We start from the raw sequence: 14,157 nt of genomic DNA, 5'->3' as shown, positions 1-14,157 counted from the left end.
AATCCTGTGAGATTTCTCCTCACAAGCAAAGCCCAGTCCCAAAGCCATCTCTCCCGGACCACTGGCACTACCAATGCCAGTCCCACCCCCCACCACACACACACATTTGCTATAGCTCTTCTCACTGATACAGATTATCTGTTCTCCACGGTGAAGTGTGAGCAGCTTGAGGGAAGGGCAGGCCTACCACAATGTACAGCACAGTAAAGGCTTGGTAATTGCCGAATGAACAAGCCAACACGAGTTAGGCAGAAGAGTTAGCATATTTGCTTTAAAATAGAAACTGAGATGATATTCCCAAATTCTCCTAGCAAAGACATTAATCAGGGTGTTCTTGACTTTCAGTTCAGGACAATCTTTACCACAATGCTCTCTCCTAGAACTGGTCAGTGTACAAAGGTAGTCCTAAACTAAGACTCTTAAGTCCTGGTCCTTGGACAGGCCACTTCTCTGAGCATCAGTTTCCCCATTTTTCAAGTGAGAACAATCACACTATCTTTCCCTTCCTGAACATACTGTGAAGATTACATAAGATGATGGGAAAGTGGCTTGAGATGCGTGAAATGATACACTATGCCAGAGACAATACTTAGGGTGATGACTCCCATTGTTAGTGACAAAGTCAAAATCAGAGTCTGGCCTAGAAGAACCACATTTATCCTTACAGCTCCTAAAAACTGGCTTTATTATCCTCATTTTACAGACAAGAAAAATAAGGCACAGAGAACTTACACTTGCCAAAGACTGCAAACCTAGTAGATACTAAAGCTGGAATTAGAAATCAGGTCTATCACATCCTAAAGAGCTTCTCATGCTGCTTCCCCAACAGTAGAGAAACTAAAGCCTTCTTCTTCTTTAATTTCAATTACCACTAGGCAGATGGAACATTGTCTCTCAGACAAAATCAAACTAAAAGTTAGCCTTTTAGGTAAGTACAAGTACCTTGTAGGTAAGCTTGACTGCAATCCTTGTGGTGCCCTGCCTCCGTAAGAGCTAAAAACTGAATACGTATGTTAGAAAATGTTTTGACCTCAATTTAAAAAAAAAATTTTTAATGTTTGTTTTTGAGAGACAGAGAGAGAGAGAGAGAGAAAGTCAGGAGGAGCAGAGAGAGAAGGAGACAAAGAATCTGAAGCAAGCTCTAGGCTCTGAGGTGTCAGCACAGAGGCTGATGCCAGCCTTGAACCCATGAACCACAAGATCATGACCTGAGCCAAAGTAGGACACTCAACCGACTGAGCCACCCAGGTTCCCCTTGACCTCAATTTTGAAATTATTTTAACTAGACTAAAAATCTGACAGGAAAGGTCAAAGTAAACAATTTTTTTTTTTTTTTTTTTTTTTTTTTTTGCCATTCATTGTCATGATTATAAAGCATGGAAAAAAGCCTAGTCTTTGAAATCAGTTCAAACTTAGAAAAGAGAAGCCTGGGGGCACCTGAGTGGCTCAGTTGGTTCAGTGTCTGACTCTTCTTTTGGCTCAGGTCATGATCCCAGGGTCGTGGGATTAAGCCCTCCATTTGGGCTCCATGCTGAGGGTAGAGCCTGCTTAAGATTCTCTCTCCCTCTGCTGCTCTCCCCTGCTCGCTCTCATCTCTCTCTCTCTCTCTCTCTCTCTCTCATTTAATTAATTAATTAAGAAAAAGGAAAAAAGAAAGCCTGGACAAAGGCCCAGAGGAGGGTATAAGTAGAACAAGAGAAGACAGTGACGACAACTAGAGTAAGTGGGGTTGGCAGTGAGACCTATGAAAATACAATCCCCTATCGTTTTCTTCCTCCCTAGACACCCACATATTCTGCAAGGAACCTAACCAGTGACACTTCTTTTCTCCCTTCCTGCACCCGAACAATACAGATTAGTAAGTCATTGAGAAAGTTTAACCTTCCTTTGCTGACACTTCAGCCTAAATGCCTCTCCAAAAACAGACTAAATGATAGACAGGCTGTTAAAAGACACATGTTGTCATTACACTGTCCTTCATACAGTTTGGGGAAGGCTTTTTTGGTACAGTTGTGTAGCTGCCATTATTTGCAGCCATAGATACCCATATACATGTAGCCAGAAAGTCTTTTATTTGGGATGAGAGTGTAGAGAATTTTTTTTTAAGGATATATTTGGAATGCACAAAAAAGAAGAGCAGTGTGAATATTTAATTTTCTCAGAATGAGCTCTGACACAGGGAGGCATCTGACCCAGCAGTACCACAACCCAAACGCTTGCGTGCAGTTGAGCCTCTTGGACCTCAGCAGGACCTGTAAAAAGACTTCAGATGAAAAACAACAGACTCACAACTCAGAAGTCATCAACAAGTTCTACCGACTTTCCCTAAGAGTCTACTAGATACATGCCATGTGCTAGGTGAATTCAAAGAGCAGCCAATGAATCAGGAGCAACAGATAAAAGTCAATCATGAAAACAGGAAGAATGAAGTAAGTATTTCATCAGAAGTGGGGGGGGGGGGGGGGGGGGAAGGGATTGATTTTGACTATGGATGGAGGTCAGAGAGGCTTCACCAGGCAACCTCTTCCCTTTATAGATGCCCTCTTGACTATACTGTACTCAGGCTGTGATAGTCCACACCAGAAACCTGAACAAGCATCCAAAGGGATTTTGTCATATACCAAAGAAAAGAGTTAGCTAAGCCAAGGAAAGGAGAAGACAAAGGCAAAAACTTAGAAGAGTACATGCATAGGTACATAAGGAATGGCCAATGACCATGGCTGGAGTGCAGGGTGCACAGAGGAGTTAATAAGAAACAAGGCAGGAGGGGCACCTGTGTGACTCAGTTGATTAAGTGTCTGACTTCAGCTCAGGTCATGATCTCACGGTTCATGGGTTCGAGTCCTGCATCAGGCTCTGTGCTGACAGCTCAAGAGCCTGGAGCCTGCTTCAGATTCTGTGTCTCCCTCTCTCTCTGCCCCACCCCTGCTTGCTTGCTCTCTCTCTCTCTCTCTCTCTCTCTCCCTCAAATAAACATTAAAAAAAAATAGGGGGAAAAAAAGAAAGAAAAGAGGCAGGAAAGGCACATTTGGGTCAGATTCTGGAGAGCCCTGCATGCCAGTCTAAGGAACTTGGAATTCACTCTACAGGCAAGGGGAACTATTATAAATTTTTAAAACAGAACAGTGGCATGATTTGACTTCTATTTTAGAAAGATCACTCTAGCAGAACTGTGAAAGATACGGGAAGATTAAAAGCAGTAAGACTGTTAGGAAGCTACTGTGTTATAATAGCCCAGTTAAAAAATGATGAGGGCAGCCAACATCGTGATCAGAGCCTAAACAGGGTGAGGAGAATCTGCACTGCGGAGGCGGGTGGAGGAGAAGCAGGCTGGTAAGGAGAACCGAAGCCCAAACAAAGTGAAAAGGGCATCCATGCACAGAGCAGGTAGATGGACTGGTGTGGGATATAAGAATCTAAGTATAGTGAGGAGGGCATCCATATGAGGGTGAAGGTACCTGGTACGCATTTCAGAACCCAAGCTGAAAAAAAAAGAAGAAATGTCCATGACAGAGCAGCCTGGTCTAGGGTATTGAAGCCCACACAGGATAAGGAAAGCATCCATACAGTGGAGAGAGCCTGTAATGGGGAGTTAGAACCTCAATTCCTCACTATGTCTATTGTGAGGGCCTGGGAGCAGCATAAGCCCAACAGAAACAAGCATACCTAGCAGCCAGATCTTGGGTTCTAAATACCACTTACCACTAAAAGAAATGAAAGGCTTCTTGGTGAAATGGTTTATTCCAGGGCTAGGGCTGAGAATGCACAAGATGAGCCTAGAATATTTTCTTGGGCCAGAAAGCAAAGGAGTGGTCAAAGAATGGCAGGGACATGTGAAAAGTAGACAGAAGCCAACTTGAATGGGGCTCCTACTGGCCAAATCAGGGAGAATTTGAGCATCAAAATAAATAATAATAGCAATAGCTTACTACCTACCAAATAAAACAGGAAGCCATTGAGTCCATATGGATACAAATAAATATATAGACAGCTTGGCACAGAAAAGGATATTTACATAGTTTCATAGTACCTCCCTACAAAATACTTATTTAATTATGAAGGAGAAAAGAGTAACTTCTCAGTAGAGAAGCCTAGAAAACACCATCTTGAGCAAGTTACCAAACTGAACATCAAAGTAATGAGACAACCGCAGCAACATATAATAGAATGTGGACTCTGGAATTAGATCCAGTTTTGATTCCTGACTCTGCCACCTTGACCTGATTATTTAACCCTTTTGAACTGGAATTTCCTCACCTATCAAATGGCGATAATGTTTTTATTTTAAAGTGCTGGAGGGGCACCTGGGTGGCTCAGTCAGTTAAGCGGCCGACTTCGGCTCAGGTCATGACCTCGCGGTCCGGGAGTTCGAGCCCCGCGTCGGGCTCTGTGCTGACAGCTCAGAGCCTGGAGCCTGTTTCAGATTCTGTGTCTCCCTCTCTCTGACCCTCCCCTGTTCATGCTCTGTCTCTCCCTGTCTCAAAAATAAATAAAACGTTAAAAAAAAAAAAATTTTAAAGTGCTGGAGAAATAATGTTTAAAGTACCTACCAAAAGTGTCATGAACAGTAGGGGTTTAAAACATACCTATCGTTTAGCTACATTTTGCTATATTATTTGTAACTTTTTGCTATTATTTGTATTATTATTTACAACAATAATATTAATATTTACATTGGTTTAATATTAACCATTAATATTTACACTGGTTTTTATTTACATTATTTTTGCTATATTATTTGCAACTCCACCTTTTGCAAATAACTAATGTGTACACACAGTTTTAAATGCATCTAGGCTATCATTTACACTTCATAACTACCCTGAAAGGTTATGTAATAATAGTGGTACGTCTTTTTCAATTTGACAGATGAGCAATGGAAACAAGAATAGAATGAATTGATGTGCCAAATTTTAACAGTTAGTTAAATGTACAGGTGAGCCTGAAACACACTCCCAACCCCCTCTCCAGAAGCCTTTGCCCCTCACAGAGCTTGTGTTGCTAAAGGAAATGGCCCTTCTCAAGGGCTATCTCCTTTCACCAGAATGTGGAATAATATGAAAAGAAATAATCTCTCTGAGATGGGAGTGTGATTAAGGACAACTAAAACGGAGCAAAGCATCTTTGCTCGACTCAGAATCAGAATAAGAAGGGGCACCTAACTACCCAGCCACTTAGAATTTATCAAAACAGCAAACTTTTCAGAAGGACCTAAGTAAAGGAAGCCCCACAGAAGGCAAGTAATTTCACAACATGCTATTTAACTAAAGGGAATCTTACATACCACTAAGTCCAACTTTCCCATGTACAGACAGTGAATCTAAGACCTGGAGAAGGGAAAGGACGTATCTGAGGACAAAAGAGTTTCACTATGCCAACCCTACTGTCACTGAATGGCCTGAAAATAAGGTCACTGTAGAGTTCATCTGGTAACTGTCCATCACATATCAACACAAGATGCTGTCTTTATCGTATTCCTGTGTTTTCAACTTTAAACCTACGTGTTTTTCTGTCTCCAAAACTATAGTGAATGGCCCCAAAACATCTTAGTCATGTGTGTACTTCCACAGGGTTGATAACCAGTTAGTACCCCAAAAATACTTCTCATAAAACACAGTGTGATCCAGGGTGCATAAGGTTGGTTTAACGTCCAAAAAAGATCAGTCAATACACCATATTAACAGAGTAAAGAACAGAAAGTGTAAGATCATCTCTACTGACATATAAAAAGCATTTGACAAAATCTAACAGCTTTTCATGATAAAACATTCAAGAAACCAATAATAGAAGGAAACTTCCTTAATGTGATAAAGCGCATCCACAACAAAACCCACACCTAGTATCATACTTAAATTGGTAAATAATTGAATGCTTTCTCCCCAAAATCAGGACAAGAAAAGAATATCTGCTTTTGCCACCTTTATTTAACATTATATTAGAGGTTCTAGCCAGAGCAATTAGACAAAATAAATAAATAAGTAAATAAATAAATAAATAAATGCAACCAGATTAGACAGGAAGAAGTACAATGATTTCTATTTGAGGTCACATGATCTTATATATAGAAAATCCTGAGGAGTCCACACATACACACACACATGCACACATAACTATTAGAATTAATAAACGAGTGCAACCAGGTTGCAGGATACAAGACTAATACAAAAGATATAAGATCAATACAAAAATCAACTATATCTCCATACATGAGCAATGAACAATCCAAAAGCTGAAAAAAATTTTTTTCATTACATTTACAATAGCATCAAAAAGAATAAAAGAAGTGTAAGACTTGTACAACCTTGAAAAAGAAGAACAGAGCTGGAAGATTCAAACTTCCCAATTTCAAAACTTACTACAAAGTAGTTGTAATGAACACAGTGTGATTCTGGCATAGAGACAGAGAGGTAGATCAATGAAACAGAATTGGGAGTCCAGGAATTAACTCTTATATCTATGGTCAAATGATTCTGACAAAGTGCCAAGATAATTTAATGAGAAAATAACAGTCTTTTCAACAAGCGGTGCTGGGACAACTGATTATCCACCTGAAAAAGTATGAAGTTGGACTACTACCTCATATCATATGCAAAAAGTAATTCATAGCTCTAAATGTAAGAGCTAAAACTATAAAACACTTAGAAGAAAACCTAAGTATAGATATTCATGACCTGGGACTAGGCAATTATTTTTCATATATGGCACCAAAAGCCCAAACAACAAAAGAAAAACTAAATAAATTGGACAACAGCAAAATTACAACCTTTTGTACTGCAAGTGAAAGCAAGAAAGCAAAAAGAAAATCCACAGGAGAAAATATTTGTAGATCATATACCTGATAAGGGACCGTAAGACTACATAAAGAACTCTTACAATACAAGCATACCTCATTTTATTGTACCTCATACACCCTGTGAGGACAATTTTTACAAATTGAAGATCTGTGGCAATGCGGTGCCAAGGAAGTTTATTGGTGCCATGTTTCCAACAGCATTTGCTTGCTTTGTGTCTCTGTGCCACATTTTGGTAGTTCTCACAAAATTCCAAACTTTTTCATTATTATTATATTTATTCTGATGATCTGTGACCAGTGATCTTTCATGTTACTATTGTCATTGCTGTGAGGTACAACAAACCATACCCATATAAGATGCAGAACTTAATCGATAAATGTTCCATGTGTTCTTACCACTCCACCAACCAAATGTTCTCCCATCTCTCTCCCTCTCTTTGGGCCTCCCAGTATTAAAATTAGGTCAACTAATAAGCCTACAATGGCCTCTAAGTATTCAAGTGAAAGAGAAAGTTGCATGTCTGTCAATCTAAATCAAAAGCTAGAAATGACTAAGCTTAGTAAGGAAGGCATGTTGAAGGCTGAGGTAGGCTAAAAGCTAAGCCTCTTGTGCCAAACAGTTAGCAAAGGTGTGAATGCAAAAGAAAAGTCCTTGAAAGAAATTAAAGGTGCTACTCCAGTGAACATGCAAATGATAAGAAAGTGAAACAGCCTTATTGCTGATATGGAGAAAGTCTGACTGGTCTGGACAGAAGATTGAATCAGCCACAACTATGCCTTAAGCAAAATCTTAACCCAGACAAAAGCCCTAACTCTCTTCAATTCTATGAAGACTAAGAGGGGTGAGGAAGCTGCAGAATAAAGTTTGAAGCTAGCAGAGATTGGTTGATGAGATTTAAGGAGAATAGCTATCTCCATAATATAAAAGTGTTAGGTGAAGCATGAAGTGCTGGTGTGGAAGTTACAGTAACTTACCCAGAAGATGTAGCTAAGATAATTCATGAAGGTGGCTACACTCAACAACAGATTTTCAATATAGACAACACAGCCTTCTATTAGAGGAAGATGCCATCTAGGATTTCCATAGCTAGAGAGGAGAAGTCAATGCTTGGTTTCAAAACTTCGAAGGACAGGCTGACTCTCTTGCTAGGGGCTGATGTAGCTGGTGACTTTAAGTTGAAGCCTGTGCTCACTTACCATTCTGAAAATCCTAGGGCTTTGAAGAATCATGCTAAATCAATTCTGCCTGTGCTCCATGAATGGAACAAAACCTGGATGAGACCACATCTGTTTACAACATGGTTTACTGAGGATTTTAGGCCCACTATTGAGACCAACTGTTCAGAAAAAAAAGGATTGCTTTCAAAATATGACTGCTCATTGACAGCGCACCTGGTCACTCAAGAGTTCTGATGAAGACATACAATGAAATGAATGTTTTCATGCCCACTAATACAATACCCATTCTGTAGTACATATATCGAGGAGTCATTTCGACTTTCAATTCTTATTATTTAAGATATACATTTTGTAAGGCTACTATAGATACTGATTGTTGTGATAAATCTGGGCAAAGAAACCCTGAAAACCACTAGAAAGGATTCACCATTCTAGTGAATCAGATCTTAAGGCTCCACCTGTAACTCTAGTTCTCTTGCTCTTTCCACCACATCTGTACTTATTGCTACAATCTCATGATAAAACTTGAACAAACGAGGAGTGGCTTCTTACGGATGAGCAAAGGAAGTATTTCTTGAGATGGCATCTACTCCTGGTGAAGATGCTGTGAAGACTCTTGAAATGACAGAAAGGATTTAGAATATTACATAAACTAAATGGATTAAGCAGCAGCAGGGTTTTAGAGGATGGACTCCAATTTTGAAAGAAATTCTACCAACGGTAAAATGCTAGCAAACAGCATCTCATCCCACAGAAAAATCGTTCATGAAAGAAGGGCCAATCAACACAGCAAACTTTATCATTGTCTTATGTTAAGAAATTGCCACAGCCACCCTAACCTTCAGCAACCATCACCCTGATCAGTCAGCAGCCATCAACAGGGAGGCAAGACCCTCCACCAGCACAAAGATTACAACTCACTAAAAGCTCAAATGATGGTACACATTTTTAGTAATAAAGTATTTTTTTCTTTTAAATAGGCTCCACACCCAGCGTGGAGCCCAACATGGAACCCAACGTGGGGCTTGAACTCACACCCCTGACATCAAGACCTGGGTGAGATCAAGAGTTGGATGCTTAACCAAATGAGCCATTCAGGTGCCCCAGTAATAAAGTATTTTAATTAAGGTACATACATTGCTTTTTTAGACATAATGCTATTGCACACTTAATAGACTACAGTATAATGTAAACATATTTTTTTTAATTTTTTTAAATCTTTATTTATTTTTGAGAGAGAGAGAGAGAGAGCACGAGCAACGGAGGAACAAAGAGAGAGGGAGACACAGAATCTGAAGCAGGTTCCAGGCTCTGAGCTGTCACCGCAGCACCCGATGCAGGTCTTGAACTCAAGAACTACAAGCTCATGACCTAAGCCGAAGTCGGATGCTAAACCGACTGAGCCACCCAAGTGCCCCATAAACATAACTTTTATATGCACTGTGAAATAAAGAGATTCATTTGGCTCACTTTATTGTAACGTTCATGTTATTGCAGTGGTCTGGGACCAAACCCACAGTATCTCCAAGGTATGCCTACAATAGCATTGGTGGTATCATGGTGAGCATAGCTGCCTTCCAAGGTAAGTCTACAATAGTAAAAAGACACCCCAATTTAAAAATGGACAAAGGATCTGAATAAAAATTTGTCCAAAAATATACAAATGGCCAATAAGCACATGAAAAGTTGCTCAACATTATTAGTCATTAGGGATATTCAAATCAAAATCATAATTAGATTTCACACCCGCTAGGATGACTATAATAAAAAAGATAGACGGGGTGCCTAGGTGGCTCAGCCAGTTGAGTGACTTTATTGATTTCAGCTCAGGTCATGATCTCAGAGTTTGTGAGATTGAGCCCTGAGTTGAACTCTGTGCTAACAGTACAGAGGCTGCTTGGAATTCTCTCCCTCCCTCTCTCTCTCTCTGCCCGTCCCCTGCTCACTCACTTTCTCTCTGTCTATCTCTCTCTCAAAATAAATAAACATTAAAAAAAAGATAATAACAAGTGTTGGTGCGGATGTGGAGAAATAAAAGCCATCATATAATGCTGTGGGGAATGTAAAATGGTGCAGTTCTTTTGCAAAAAGTCTATAAGTTCCTCAAAAGGATAAAAACAGTTACCATATGAACAAGCAATTCCACTCCTAAATATATACTTAAAATAAATGAAAACACGGCACAAAAACAGACACTCAGATCAATGGAACGGAATAGAGAACCCAGAAATGGACCCACAAATGTATGGCCAACTAATCTTTGACAAAGCAGGAAAGAATATCCAATGGAATAAAGACAGTCTCTTCAGCAAGTGGTGCTGGGAAAACTGGACAGTGACATGCAGAAGAATGAACCTGGACCACTTTCTTACACCATTCACAAAAATAAACTCAAAATGGGTGAAAGACTTAAATGTAAGACAGGAAGCCATCAAAATCCTTGAGGAGAAAGCAGGCAAAAACTTCTTTGACCTGGGCCGCAGCAACTTCTTACTCAACACATCTCCAGAGGCAAGGGAAACAAAAGAAAAATGAAATAGTGGGACCTCATCAAAATAAAAAGCTTCTGCACTGCAAAGGAAACAATCAGCAAAAGTAAAAGGCAACCGACGGAATGGGAGAAGATATTTGCAAACGACATATCAGATAAAGGGTTAGTATCCAAAATCTATAAAGAACTTATCAAACTCAACCCCCAAAATACAAAGAATCCAGTGAAGAAATGGGCAAAAGACATCCATAGACACTTCTCCAAAGAAGACATCCAGATGGCCACCCGACACATGAAAAGATGCTCAACATCACTCCACATCAGGGAAATACGAATCAAAACCACGATGAGATACCACCTCACACCTGTCAGAATGGCTAACATTAACAACTCAGGCAACAACAGATGTTGGCAAGGATGCAGAGAAAGAGGATCTCTTTTGCACTGCTGGTGGGAATGCAAACTGGTGCAGCCACTCTGGAAAAGGGTATGGAGGTTCCTCAAAAAATTAAAAATAGAACTACCTTACAACCCAGCAATTGCACTACTAGGTATTTATCTAAAGGATACAAGTGTGCTGGTTTGAAGGGGCACATGCACCCCAATGTTTATAGCAGCGCTATCAACAATGGGCAAAGTATGGAAAGAGCCCAAATGTCCATCGACAGATGAATGGATAAAGAAGATCTGGTATATATATACAATGGAGTAATACTCGGCAATCAAGAAGAATGAAATCTTGCCATTTAAAACTACGTGGATGGAACTGGAGAGTATTATGCTAAGTGAAATTAGAGAAAGACAAATATATGACTTCACTCATACGAGGACTTTAAGATGCAAAACAGATGAACATAAGGGAAGGGAAGCAAAAATAATATAAAAACAGGGAGGGGGACAAAAACATAAGAGACTCTTAAATGTGAAGAACAAACAGAGGGTTGCTGCAGGAGTTGTGGGAGGGGGGATGGGCTAAATGGGTAAGGGGCATTAAGAAATCTACTCCTGAAATCATTGTCACTCTATATGCTAACTAACTTGGATGTAAATTGAAAAATGAATAAATTATTTTTAAAAATAAATGAAAATACACATCCACACAGATATTGTACATAAATGCTCACAGTAGCACTATATATAACAACAACAAATTAGAAACAACCCAAATGTCCATCAAATGATGAATGAATAAATAAAATGTGGTATATCCAACCATGGAATATTATTTGGCCAAAAAATCACCAAATATCATTCAGCAATAACAAGAAATGATACGTGTTACAACACAGATGAACCTCGGGGCATGTGAGTGGCTCCGTCAGTTAAGCATCCGACTTTGGATCAGGTTGTTACTTCACGGCTTGTGAGTTTAAGCCCCACATCAGGCTCCTCACTGACAGTGTGGAGCCTCCTTGGGATTCTCTCTCCCCCTCTCCCTCTCTCTCTGCCCCTCCCCCACTCATGCTCATGCGCTCTGAAAATAAATAAAACTTAAGAAAAAAAACAACATAGATGAAACTTAAAACCACGAATGAAAGAAACAAGATACAAAACACTACATATTGAATGATTCCATTTATATGAAATGTCCAAAATAGGCAAATCAAGTCTATAGAGACAAAAAATAGATTAGTAGTTGCCTAGGGCGAGGATGATGAGGATAGAGAAGAATGGTTAAGAGTCTGCTAATGGATACAGGGTTTCTTTTAGGAGGATAAAATGTTCTACAACTAGATTGTGGTGATGATGATACAAGTCTGTGAATATACTGAAAAAACAGTGAATTGTACACGTGAAGTAGGTGAATTTTTCGGCATGTTAATTATATCTCAATAAAGCTGTTAAACACACACACGCACATACATACACAGTATGGTAAAATGGCAAGAGCACCCACTGGTCTTAAGAGTCAGACCGAAGTTCAAACCCTGGTTCCACTACTCACTACCTGCATGAACCTGACTTTTCACTGAATCTATTTTCTTTATTGGTAAGATTAGGATAATAATAACAATTACTACCTTTACAAAATGGCTGGGAAATGAGGTAAGAAAACAGACATGAAAGCGCTTTGCATACAGCTGATCTCCTAAGATACTTATTTTCTCTTCATAAATATTTCTTGTCACTAGACCAAAATAATCTTACTGACCAAAATGAATGCAACAAGGAGAGAAGGACATTTTTCTCATCTAAGTTAAGTAACTCTGTGGCATTTTCCCATAAGCTAAAAGCAAAATGAACAGACCCCCAAATCTGAGTTTAAAAGCAGGCACTCAGCATGCAGTCCTGAATAAAAAAAGGGGTATAAGTAGATACTCTAATTGCCTTCTTCCTCTGCATTCAAACCTACTTTCTGTTTTAATCAGTATACCCTTACCACATCACCACTGAAATAGGAAGTAGTTGTTCAAGAGAGATAATATGATTCAGAAGTTCTGGGTTGGCAAGGAGAATGAGGCTTCCCTGGTTTTTTCTAGATACTTATCCTGTGATTGGAGGCCACACCAGGACATCACTAGTGGAAACCAAGATTGAAATTGAGAAAAGAATAGTTGTTTAATAGTTTTGTTTATAGAAGGGAGAACTGAGGGATTTGACTACAGCCACACAGCAAGACCATACAGTCCCAATCATATGATAGGTATATAGAAAGAAACACGATGTCTTACAAAGAATTCTAGGCCTGAGGATAGGAAAAATCAAACCTAGTCCCAAAATTGCTACCAAATTGCTGTCTAATCTTGAATAAATCAATTTGGTTCTCAGTTCCCTTCCTATATGCCTATTGATTCAGAAATTTCATAAATAAAAGTAATTACTGCATGCAAGGCACTGTGCTGAGATATTGTGGTGAACAAAACAGTCTGTTTACACATAAGTCTACACTTATGGAGCTTACAGAATAGAACACTGCAGAAGACAGTAAAAATATAAACAAGCCAATTATTTCATAATTACAACTTGTGACATACAGCCAATGTCAATCAGGAAGTAAGAAGTGGGTTAGGAGAGCACATGTGCAAAAGAAAACCTCAAATCAGAAGGAGCTCCTCTCAACTCTTTCCATTACAAACAGGGGCTCAGGATTCTCTGCACATGTCACCTGACTGCCTGCTGCTTTGTGTGGCTGGAAGCATCATGGTCAACCACAAAAAACATAAAACATACATATAACAAATGCCAGGCAGCTCCACCAGTTTCTCCCCCTTTCTGTCCCTTAGTCTCAGTTTCTTCAGCTACGAAATGGAGGTAATACTATCTACTTCACAGTATCGTTTTGGGAGATAAAATAGGAAAAAGTACTCTAGAAACTAATCTCCAGCATACCCCCAGGGCCTCGTACAGAGTTAAGCACACTATAGCTTCCCATCTGTAAAGTTATGGTAGCCCTGCATCCACCTCACAGGTGGGTTAAATGAGGTCGTGAGGATTAAATGAGATAACATATATGTAAGGTACTTAGCAGAGTCCTTGACACATAACAACTGATAAAAACATCAGCTGCCATTAATTCACTTAACCTCTTCCCCTCAGTTTCCTCATTTGTGAAACACGAACAATAATAGTACCTAATTCTTAGGTTTACTATGGAAATTAAATGAGCTAATATATTTGAAGGCTTATAACAGTACTATACAAGGATAAAATTATATTATTACTATTATTATTAATAACTTTATCTTTGAGCTTT

At 39.3% G+C, this 14,157-nt stretch overlaps 1 protein-coding gene and 1 pseudogene across 1 annotated transcript in view; one reads left to right on the top strand and one right to left on the bottom strand.

Moving 5' to 3' along the window:
• Positions 1–14,157, bottom strand: part of PAK1 (p21 (RAC1) activated kinase 1) — a 152,829-nt gene that overhangs the window by 94,163 nt on the left and 44,509 nt on the right. The gene's annotated exons all lie outside the window — the stretch shown is intronic.
• LOC122201190 lies at positions 7,275–8,388 on the top strand (annotated as a pseudogene).

This window comes from Panthera leo, chromosome D1, assembly GCF_018350215.1.
Source record: "Panthera leo isolate Ple1 chromosome D1, P.leo_Ple1_pat1.1, whole genome shotgun sequence".
In the NCBI taxonomy this organism is placed as follows: domain Eukaryota; kingdom Metazoa; phylum Chordata; class Mammalia; order Carnivora; family Felidae; genus Panthera; species Panthera leo.
This window is presented reverse-complemented; position numbering and strand designations above follow the sequence as displayed.